This window comes from Protopterus annectens, chromosome 1.part1 (assembly GCF_019279795.1).
Source record: "Protopterus annectens isolate FY-2018-M chromosome 1.part1, PAN1.0, whole genome shotgun sequence".
NCBI classification, from domain to species: Eukaryota; Metazoa; Chordata; order Ceratodontiformes; family Protopteridae; genus Protopterus; species Protopterus annectens.
Genome location: NC_056726.1, coordinates 132,532,239 through 132,544,385, shown reverse-complemented (window position 1 = coordinate 132,544,385; position 12,147 = coordinate 132,532,239). Strand labels below are relative to the sequence as shown.

The 12,147-nt window shown below is 39.5% G+C and overlaps 1 protein-coding gene across 4 annotated transcripts in view; it reads right to left on the bottom strand.

The window, feature by feature from the left end:
- PKIB (cAMP-dependent protein kinase inhibitor beta) overlaps positions 1–12,147 on the bottom strand; it is a 1,514,333-nt gene that overhangs the window by 533,235 nt on the left and 968,951 nt on the right. The gene's annotated exons all lie outside the window — the stretch shown is intronic.

Here is a 12,147-nt window from a genome sequence, read left to right as displayed (position 1 = left end):
TCCCTGTATTCTTCCCTTATAAGAGCCATTATTGAGGACAATGCATCTTTCGGCATGTACCTCACAAAGCACATGCAGCAGCTGGAGAGACCACAGAAGTTCCTCACCAGGAGAATTCGGGGCCTCAAACATCTACCCTGCACAGATAGGCTAAAAGCTCTGTCCCTCTACTCAGTCCTCTACAGACTCCTCAGAGTTGACTTCTGTCTGGCATACAAAGCAATCTCATACCCTGCCGTGATGGGACTGCTGCAAATCTGCAAGTTAAGCTCCACTTGAGTAACCCACATGTGTCACCTCAACCTGGTCTGTGACATCAATAGGACTTGTTGGCGGGACAGATTTGTGTCCCAGAGACTACCCCTTTTGTGGAATAGACTCCCTTTCCACGTAAAGCAGAGTACCTCACTAAACCTTTTTAAGCACAACCTGGATAACTGGATGGGGAACAGAAAATACATCCCTGGGATTCTACCCGTGTCCTTGCTTGACAGTGTCATATGGTGCTGACTTGTTGGAACATGGGCTAAATTCTCAGCTAGGCTTGTAAGGGCCTCAGGGCCAATAGCCTAGTAACTTCCTATGATCCTATGATATGTTTTTTCGCTTGTTGAATAATTTTGACTTTTAATACACATTACAACTTAGCTTCCTGATTTCTGTTACCTTGCATAGTTCTGCAGGTTTACATACCACAAAACTGAACAAAATATATACATTCAAAATGATTGCCCACAGTTTTGTGGTGCTATATTCACAACTAACTACTAACATATCAAAATGAGCAGTAGTTTGCAATTGTACTATATTCTTTGTGTGTATAACTCCTTTTACTTAGTCTGATTTAGTAGTAGTCTCTTTGATCCAAAGTTATTAAAATTTGTATGCCTTCCAGTAGCTTGGTAAGATCTTAAAATAAGTACAGACTCTGCCCACATTATCAAGTTAACATAATACAAAAAAATAAAATTGCTGACTCAGTATTGATAAAGTTTTTGCTGTCACTCTAATACTAGCAACAGGGCACAGTGACAAAAGCTAAGAGCTGAGGAGTCAGCAAGGAAAGGGAAAGACTGAGTGCCTGTGGTGATTCTCCCTCCCGCCCGCTGGTGAGGGACAAGAATACAAATGGTCTGTTGACAGTTCCCAAAAATGGGAGAGTACACTGGCAGCAGTGCTATTGTTTAGTGGTGCAATAAAAAGTATAGGGCCTTATAATACACTGTCAGTGGGAAGGACTGACATAAAACCGGGCAAAGCTCCTGCATATTTATACTAGATACTGTCCATAGTGGCCTTTTGGACCTCTATCATACTGACTCACAGAGTCAGCATCGGGAGCATTCCGATTACCGGAAAGGTTCCAAGTGATGGAGGTTTCTGTTATTTGAGGCATAGTAAATGGTTAACAGCAATGTGCAGCTCCTCTAGGAGCAGTGAAAAAGTTCACTGACTTTTGGAGGACGGTGCTGAATGGCAGAGACCTGGGCCTGTCAGGTGATTCTGGGAGTATGGGGCAGCAATAAGACATCTGCTGAAGAGGTACAAAGCAAATCAACTTAAAAATTGTAAAAGTAATACTAAGTAACTAATTAAATGCAACACTGTGTAATATTATTCATTTGCATAATATATTCATACATGCACACTATAGGGCTGTTTACTAATCCCTAGCTAGAAAGCAGTAACAGTCCTACAGCTAGTCTTCAATTCAGGAGCAGAAACCAGGTCCTGAATGGTAAGTGATACACCATACAGGCACAGTCTGCATCTCATGACCCAACCCTTGACCTATGACATCATTGTTAACCCTGATTTTTACTTCCTATAATTAATTAGCAGTGTCCCATTAAGAAAAAAACTCTGTGTAGTAGACTGAAGCTAGTGAGGCATCATAGAATGCAGCTTACACAGTTCAGTTTAGCTAGTCTCATCTTGTGTGGCACTGCTGTCCATTTACTCCAAGTAAGCTAACATATCAAAATGAGCAAAGGTTCCTGCCTTCATAAGTCAATGTTATTTAAAAAAGTACTACTTATACAGGCACTAAAATGCTGGCTCTCTATTCTTTAGAATGCAGCAACTAACTTATATTAATGGTAACCATTTCAAATGTCAGAAACCGCTAGACTGAGTCCCGAAATACGGAGACTAAATGGCTGAAAAAAATGGACCTATAAATATGTGCGTGTGTGTGTGTGTGTGTGTGTGTGTGTGTGTGTGTGTGTGTGTGTGTGTGTGTGTGTGTGTGTGCATATATATATATATATATATATATATATATATATATATATATATATATATATATATATATATCTCAAGTTTGAGATGGCCATTTCACAAAATAGTCCCTTCCTGCTGAGCTATCATAATCTTGGAGTTAGTATGTATATATATATATATATATATATATATATATATATATATATATAAAGTTCAGGGAATGGGGGGGATTGTCCCCCCCACATTAGGATAACAGCAATGTTCAATATTCGCTCTTCTGTATTTTCTTTTTCGTGCATACATTTCAATAGGGAACCTACATTTACAGTGTAAAGTCTACTACTCAGATTCATATGAGATGTACACTACGGGATGATTGCAAATTATGGTTCATTCTTCTAATGTCAGTCTAAGGGAATTTCTAACACCACCAGCATATCAAATCACAGCAATCCTTTCACAAATAAACACACTCATATAATATAATTGGCATGTAACACTCAAAATGCCATGCCATTACAAGCTGTGCATCCATGCAAGCAAATTGACATCTCAGTAATTCATTGCTTTGCAAGTCTACATGAGTTTCTTGAACTTTGGTGCTCTCTGATATTAACCCAAAATGTCATGTATATCATGGTATAGCAGACACTTGAGGAAACCTGGCCCAGCCACCCTTCAAGCTCTCAAGAGTTTTGATCCTAACAGGCAATGTAAAGTACTACAAAAAATTCTGCAGCTGTTGCTATCATATGCTATGAACGTCATTTTTTGTATTATGAAAGAGAACTCTTATCAGTAAGAATGACCTTATTCCCCTGTCACTGCTAGAACATTGCGTATGAGCAAATACTTCCAAGGCGCAAGCTATTTAACTTGCAGGAAATAGTCAATAGGTATTTCAAAACAATACATTTAGACAGAACTAAAAAGTATTAAGTATGAAGATATTTATTACAGAGGTATAAGAGGGTTATTGAGGAGAAAGATTATGAGTACAAATAGTAAGTAATGAAGATGTTATGTTATAGAATGGGTAGCTGGTTAGATTTTAACTCAGAAAACGTATTTCCCACTGAAGAAACCATCTTGAATTTGTATTAAAGAATATAAATGTATATGCACCTTGATGTTTATTTTATTTTAAAACTATTATATTTTCTAAAATATGATATTGACAGGTAGATATATGATTTGCAGTGTAGTTAACAATTCCACTATACTAATAACTTCATTTACCATTTTACATCATCATTGTTAATCCATGCATTTGTACTGATCATACGGAGCTGTTACTATATATTGCAGTATGAGAAGCCAGTCTAGATGAACAGTAAAACATTCAGTAAAGAAATATTAGTATAATATACAGATGAGCTATCCTCCTAAGTTATAATATACAGCAGCCAATACTAATACAGTAAAAGCTCATGAAATGTGATTTTGTTTTTCATACTCACTTTTTAAAAACTGTAATAAATACAAAACTTCACATAATTTCATGGGTACTTAGCCAAATTTGCTCTTAACAAATTAACCCTTCTGTACATCCCCCCACAAATATATATATATATATATATATATATATATATATATATATATATATATGTGTGTGTGTGTGTGTGTGTGTGTGTGTGTGTGTGTGTGTGCATGCGTGCGTATTTGCGTGTGTGTGTGTGTGTGTGTGTGTGTGTGTGTGTGTGTGTGTGTGTGTGTGTGTGTGTAGACTATAAAAACACACACATGCTAGATAGTCAAAGTTAATACTACGCACAACTTCAAGCTCACAGACCTAACCTGTCTGGACCTACCTGGCTTACAGTCCTCTCTGCTGAAGCCCTGCACCTATATTGCATACGTTAAACTTAATACTACATACAACTTCAAGCCCACAGACCTAACCTGCCTGGACCTACCTAGCTTACAGTCCTCTCTGCTGAAGCCCGGCACCTATATTGCATAAGTTAAAATATGTCCAAACTAAGCCTGTAAAGTTGAGTTTATTTTGTAATATCCTGTAGTACTCTCCCACAGCCAGCAAAAGCTTGCACATCACCATTTCCACTCCCTACATTTATCTTGCCTGACATATCTGCCCTGCTTTCTCCCCCCCCCTCCATTTTCCTCTCTCCTACCAACTTCTCTCTAAAGTGCCTATCTTGTAGCTCTTCCATTCTTATAACATTGTTCTGTCTTTAACAGACTAACCTTCCTTTCCCTACTCTAATCCCCATTTGCTGCTGCTCTCCTCTCGCATGTCTCTATATCACTTTCCTAAGCCACCCCTTTTTTGCCCAACTTCTCTCTCCATACTCTGCTGTTGCTATCTCTCTTCTCCTAAAGATTTCACAGTTCTTTCTCTCCTGCCCCTCTCCCTTCTCCTCCAGCCCCTCACTGCCCACCTTCTGCCATGCTTACTGCTTGTCTGATTGTTTTTACTGGCATTTCTCCTGTCTCTCAGGGTGTCTGTGCTGCTACATAATGCTACTCTTTGTAGTTCCCCCCTGCTTGCTTCCTGTTACCTTTCCCGTTATTTTTACTGTGTTTACCAGATGTCACTGTACCTTTCTCACAGTGAACTGCAATCAGATCTCTCTCACCTTGCACACCCCTCCTCCTCCTGCATCTGACGTCCTGTTATATTACTGCAATCATTCATCTCTCTGGTCCTCTATTTTCTTAAGTTCATATCGGGGCCTACCCAGAATCCTTTGCAGCATTTAAATCTCTTCCATGACCCCTTCGATCCCTCTTTCTCACTTTTTTTCCCTCTTCTGGACCAGTGATGTGCAGGAGCTGTAGTAAGGTGAGCAGAACTTTGTTAATTCTGTATCTCTGGAAAGGCAATAATTTTTCTCCTTTTCACCTTTACTGCTACTCATGACTAACTTTAAACATTCAGAGCTTTGTATTTATCTTTTATTATTGAGAATGCATTGCACTCACGTCAGTCGCTAATGTTTTGGAAAAAAAACAACTTAGAAAATGCAATAGATGTTATCGTCCACTGCTATCTGTGACTTGCTTTTTACATTGCAGCATTGCTTCCACCTTTTTCTCTTTACTCACGTTAGTCGGTAATCTAAACCAGTGAGAGGAGGTTAAATCTGTAGCAGCTTTTTGGCTTGTATATTCATCTTAATCTGTTGTACTGCACTCTAAACTCAAAACAACAAAAAAAAAAAAAATCAAAACAAAACAAAAGAAATGGCAGCCCTGCCTAGCGACTTGAACACTGCTTATTTGACCTAAATATAACTTACCAGTGTGCTTTCTCACTCAGTTTGTCCTGAATACAACAATTACCATCAGGGATTAGAAACTACGACAACAGTATATATTGTATATTATTTCTCATGTAGTGCTGTTTTGCAATGCTATCTGACTGTGAACTGTAGACAGAAACTACGCTTAATTTTCACTATTATACACTGTATATGCTTTGGTTGTAAGGAACTACTTAGATTGCTAATTGGCTTACAAGTGTTTCCATGATGTAGTGCTCATTGGAGAACAGTAGTGCATTGTACAGCAATGGATCTATGCCTTTAGCTTGCTACATATATTATAGTTCACCTGAGCTATCTGTGCTGTTGAACAATACTGTTATGCGACTAATGCTAGTTACATTTTTAGTCTACCTAATTGTTTCTGCCTGCATTTATGTTTGCTGCCTTACTTATTGCATTGTTACTGCCCAGTGTTTTCTAATCAGTAAACCTTGCAGCTATCCACACTCTCTACATGCTCTGTCTCCACTCCTCCCTATCTACCTAACTAGCATCCACACATTTTCACTCATGCCCTTCAGAGGCCTCCCGTACAAACCTTATCTTAATCTCCTACCACACACAACTCCTAAATGCATACACTCTCTCTTCCTCACACTCATCCTCACATACTGAGTACCCACCCACCTCACACACTCTGTCCAGCTTTATACTACTTCTTGTTTTTGTCCCCTCTATATTCCTGACCCCCCCTCTCTCTCTTTCAGGTTAATACTATGAACAACTTCAAGCCCACAGACCTAACCTGCCTGGACCTACCTAGCTTACAATCCTGTCTGCTGAAGCCCTTTACCTATATTTCATAAGTTAAAGTATGTCCAAACTAAGCCTGTAAAGTTGAATTTTGTTTGTAATATCCTGTATATGCTCTCCCACAGCCAGCTACATCTTGCACATCACCATTTCCACTCCCTATATTTAACTTGCCTGCCATATCTGCCCTTCTCCCCCCTCCATTTTCCCCTCTCCTGTCAATTTCTCTCTAAAGTGCCTATCTTGTAGCTCTTCCCTTCTTATAACATTGTTCTGTCTTTTATTGAATAACCTTCCTTTCATACTCTACTCTCCTTATGCTGCTGCTCTCCTCTCATAAATCTCTATCACTTTGCTAAGCCACCCCTTTTTTGCCCAGCACCTCTCTCAATACTCTGCTAATGCTATCTTCCTTCTCTTAAAGATTTCACAGTTCTTTCTTTCCTGCCCCTCACTTACCACCTTCTGCCATGCTTACTGCTTCTCTGATTTGTTTTCTTGGCATTTCCCCTGTCTCTCAGGGTGTAGCCCTGCTCTGTTCACCACCGTTACTGCTAGGACTCACTCTGCTCCCCTACCCTACCCCCATTCCCACACACCCCACATCAATTACACTTATACCTAACCACATCTGCACACGTCCATTGCTCTTCCCTACCTAATGCATCACTAGCCTATCACATTATCTACCTCATTCCAACAACTCCTCCCTCTATTACCCACCCCTACTCACTCCAAACCTATTTAGTCACACACCCACTCACCTACTACTTCCTCAGACAATATTACACCTCAACCTCTATACCTCTGTTAATACCTTAGATAATATTACACCATATACACTCCATTTCCCCTGCTTAATCTCTAGACCTAATGCTTCTTCTACTCCTATCTATACCACTCCTATTTCTTCTTCTTCTTCTTTTGGCTTTTTCCCGGTTAGGGGTCACCACAGCGGATCACCTGTCCGCTCATGATTGGCAGTGGAGTTTTACGGTGTCGAGTTGCCAGCCCTGCACCCAACTTTCCACAGAAGGCAAACACATGCACACACTCACACCTAGGGCAAATTTAGAGTGTCCAATCCACCTACAGCATGTCTTTGGGATGTAGGAGGAAACCGGAGCACCCAGAGGAAACCCACGATACCACCACTCCTATTTATCCTCTCATTAACCACATGCTAACATAATCTCTTACCCCACTTATACCACAGTCCCACCCTTCCAATATAATAAACCCTACACCCTAAACTCTTCTCCCTCCCTATAGCACCCTCCTTTTTCTCTCATTACTTTACATACCTCTTCAAACACAAACTCACACCTCCTCACAACTACTTCCCAAAGCCTAAAAACAAATCCTCTGAACCTAACACTCTCAGGTTTGCTTTGGCTATCGCTATACTTACTCTGCTTCTCTCTGGAGATATCCATCCTAATCCTGGTCCCTTCTCTAACTCTCCTCCTACTATCACTCCCCAAACTTCTCCCTCTTCCCATCTCTCCTCACTGTCACACACCGCCCCATCTATCAGACACCTCAAAATCTTTGCAGTCAATATTCGCAGTGCCCTAAATAAAGTCCCAGAATTACACTCCTGGATAACTCTCCACACTTCAGATATCCTCTGTATCTCTGAAACATGGCTAAAAAAACCCACATACAAAATAAAGAAGTCCTACCCCCAGGATACAATATCTTCCACCAAGACAGACCAACAAAAAAAAGGTGATGGTGTTGCTATACTTTTTTTTGAACATTTCTCAGTCCATCCCCTACCTTACTCACCCCCTAACTTCTACCCAGGCAAGATTGTAATAGTCAACTGTAACTTAAACAGGCATAGAACAATAGCCATTGCTGCAAATTATATACCTCCTGGCAATAACATCTCTTTGTTAAAACATTTCCTTGCCTGGATCTCTCAAGCCATCCCCTATGAAACTATTATTCAAGGGGATGTTAACAACGACTGGAATACTCTTAGTGTAAGCTATCCCAATGATGCCATTAATCTATACGGTTCTATTTAGCCTCCCCCTTGAAGAAGCTGTCCTTAAATTCAACAGCATCTTCCTTAACACTCTCAACTCCCTGGCCCCTATCAGAAAGACTAGGGTTAAATCCAACTATGCTCCCTGGTTAAGCAAAGAAGCTCTCTCCCTCATGCAAAAGAGAGACAATGCATGAAAACTCTGGAACAAACTCAAAACACCCTCTAGTCTCCAAAACTATAGGGAACTATGGAACACTGCAAAGAAATATGTCACCCACAACAAAAAATCCTTTTATCTAGACCCACATAGAAGCCCCCACTCAAACCCCAAAAAATTCTGGGGTACCATCAACAAACTCTTACACCCAGGGAGCCCATCTCCACCAAACCCATCCCGAAGAGCTCTCCACTAAAAAATGCCACTCTTCTGAACTTCTTCTTCATTAACTCCATACAAAACCTAATTAAACTAAATGATACCTGCCTTGACCCTCCCCTACCCACAAAACTCCTTTCTCTATCAAGCCTGTTTCCACCTCCATCATCAGATCACTTCTCTATAAACTAAAACCTGCTCTCCTTCTGCTGATGACATTGCCTCCCCTATACCTCAAACTCACTGCTCCTTCTATCACCTATCCTGCCTACATCCTCATCAATAGGTCAGCTCAGGAAAATGTCCTCCCTAATATCTAGAAAAAGTCCTATATTATACCTTTACATAAAGGAGGTAACTCTACTGACCCCTCCAATTTCAGGCCATTCACAACTCTATCCCCTCTGTCTAAGATTCTGGAAAAGTGCATACACAAGCAGCTCATCTCATATCTCATTCAGGAAAATCTCTTTACTCCAACACAACACAGTTTCCAGCCACACCATAGCACTACAGCCCTTCTGTCCTTCATCAACTCTATTGCTACATCTCTTAATAATAACAAATTAGTGTCATGCCTCTTCCTTAAACTTTCTAAAGTGTATAGACACCGTGTCCCACAAACTCCTTCTCTCCAAGATCTCCCACTTTATCTCTATACCTCTACCCTATCCTGGTTCTCTTAATACTTATCAAATAGAGCTCAATCAGTCAAATGACTCTCTGCAACCTCACCTTTCCTCCCCAGTCAAACTGGTGTGCCCCAAGCCTCCAGCTTTGGTCCTCTATTATTTAACATCTTTACTAATAATCTCTACCAATCGTGGCCCCTCTCTACACTCATACAATATGCCGGTGACTCTACCATCATCACTTCCTCTGACAGTCTACCCCACTACTTACGCTCACTCAAGACACCCTCCACTCTGTTGAAAGATGGCTCACAACTAACCAACTACTACTTAATCCCAACAAAATAAAACTACTTCTCTTCCTCCCCAAATCCCTCCAACACTTCAAAAGCTCCTTCTCAGTCTCTTCTCTAAACAACACTACTATTAAGGTTGAATCTCATACTAAACTTATTGGTGTTGTTACAGATGACAAACTTAAATTCAACATCCACATCTATAACTGCATCAAGAAGACACACCAAAAACTAGGACTACTATACAGAAATAAAAAATTCTTAACACAAGAATCTAAATTGTCCCTAGCACAAGCCTACCTACTGCCTACCCTACTATACACTACCCAAATCTTTACTAACCTCCAAAAAAATTTGTCAACCAAACTTGAGCTTACCTACAACCTGTGGTGGCTGGTGACTTCAAATCAAAGGGGGGCTGCAGGACACAGCTGAATGGGTGGGGGCCAATGGGAAGGGGTGTGGCCAACAAGAAAGGGGCAGAGCTATGCTCAAAACCACAAAAACTGGGACTTTAATTAAATACGCTGCCCTGGGTGCCAAACCATCACTATGAAAGCCTAATCAAGACAAAATGAAATGCAGAAGAAAAAAATATTTCAATACATTGGCTACATGACAGCTTACTTAATATGTAGATGGAAACAAAATGGTTGTGAGGCATGAAAAAATAAATTACTTTTTAAATACATTACTGAAATGCCAGCCAAAATCAAGTATAAAACAACAAGCAGCACTCAACTCAAACCACTTCTCCTTGCACTGCAGTTCTAATTATAACTTATGTTCAGCTTTATAAAATTCCCAAGTAACATGCTGAAAGTAGTAATCTCCGTGATACCCCACTTGTAAAAATGTTTCTTATCCAAAAAAGACCTGCTGCCTGACAAAAACTATCTACTTGTTTCATGGGCAAAGCATGATCAAAGTAAAAAATGAACTGCAAACAAGAAACAAATTCAAGATAAACTGCTTAAAAGGATTACTGCACATGTTATGAACCACACACAATCGACTGGAATTCTGTTTAGTTTATGGGTAAAGCCTGCAAAGATGACTCCAACAAATGTAATGATCTTCTGAAAATACTGTAATTCTGTCCTTTATTACAAGTACTGTCATATGCATTTCAATACCTAAGGCTTATACGTTATCTAGTTATGTAAATATTCTCTGCATGGCAACAACAAAAAGGCTTTTAATGTTGATAACTCTTTAACAGTATGCTTATTAAAGCTTACTTGCACCGTACAATCTCAGACAAGCTTACCTGATGGTCATTAAAGCATTGCTACTTAAACACAGAGCAACGGGCACTGCAGCAACATGCATTTTCTGAATAATAAGAAGCATAAATCAACAGTATAAAAATATGACAGAAAAACAGAACATTCTGCAAAATCAAGGACAGATGAAAAGCCACTGTGATACTTGTGTCTACCTTGGATGGGGGGATACTTTGCACACTTACATTGCATAACTGCTCCTTGCCTTGCTTGGACACATCCAGAGTCACTACATGGGGGAGTGGGGTACAACAATGTCACAATTTGAATGGTGATGGCACTGACACATTTGTAATACCTCTCAACCTCAGAGCAAGAGATCTGGAAAAAGCCATAAATAGAAGTAGGACAAAGGTCCAAAAATAAGGACAATTTTTAAATATTGTTCTCATAAACTTAGAAAGATAATAGAATAGTAGTAGTATGTATTTTCTGAAGGGTATGAAATCTGAAACTCAAATGTCTGTCATTATTTTCTAACTTCAATCTTTAATGATTTGCCACTAATTTGCCAGAAATTCACAATTTTATGAAAAACGGACCAAAAATGTGATGCAAAAATATAAAATAGTCACACAATACAGCTGGGAACCTGTCAAAGAAGGGATACTTTTTTTAATATTAGTACTGTTAAGTTGAGCAGCTGACAAAGTAAGAGAATCTACATGCATTTCTGAAATAAGAGTAATCTGTAACTCTGATCATTGCAATTATTTATTAATTGTAACCCCCTCCACGTTTCTTCCAAAATTGCCATTTTGCAGATGGATTATTAGGGGGAGAGTAACATTTTGAGCCAAAATCAGGAACAGTTGAGAGGTTTGGATATACTTAATTCTATTAAGTCATTTATTTCTGCGTACCTCTCAACCTCTTAATGCAGGAAATCTGGACAAGGCCAAATATATTGGAGGAACAAACAAACAGTACTAAAAATTGCTCCTGTATAAACTTAGACAGTTGATGGAATAACAAATCTTACCACAAATAATCACTTCACAATCGGACAGTAATCAAAGGCAGGCAACCAGGTAAACTCACACTGCACTTTATTACAAAATAAACCAGCAGTAGATTAGTTTAGTGCTTTCATCTACTATGAGACTTCATCGGAGTAGTTCTGATGAAGTCCCATAGTGGATAAAAGCACTAAACTAATCTACTGCTGGTTTATTTTGTAATAAAGTGAAGTGTGAGTTCACCTGGTTGCCTGCCTTTGATTACTGGTCAAATAACAGATCTTGCTTTAGCATGCAATTTTTTGAAGGGTATAAAGTCTGAAACGCAATGTC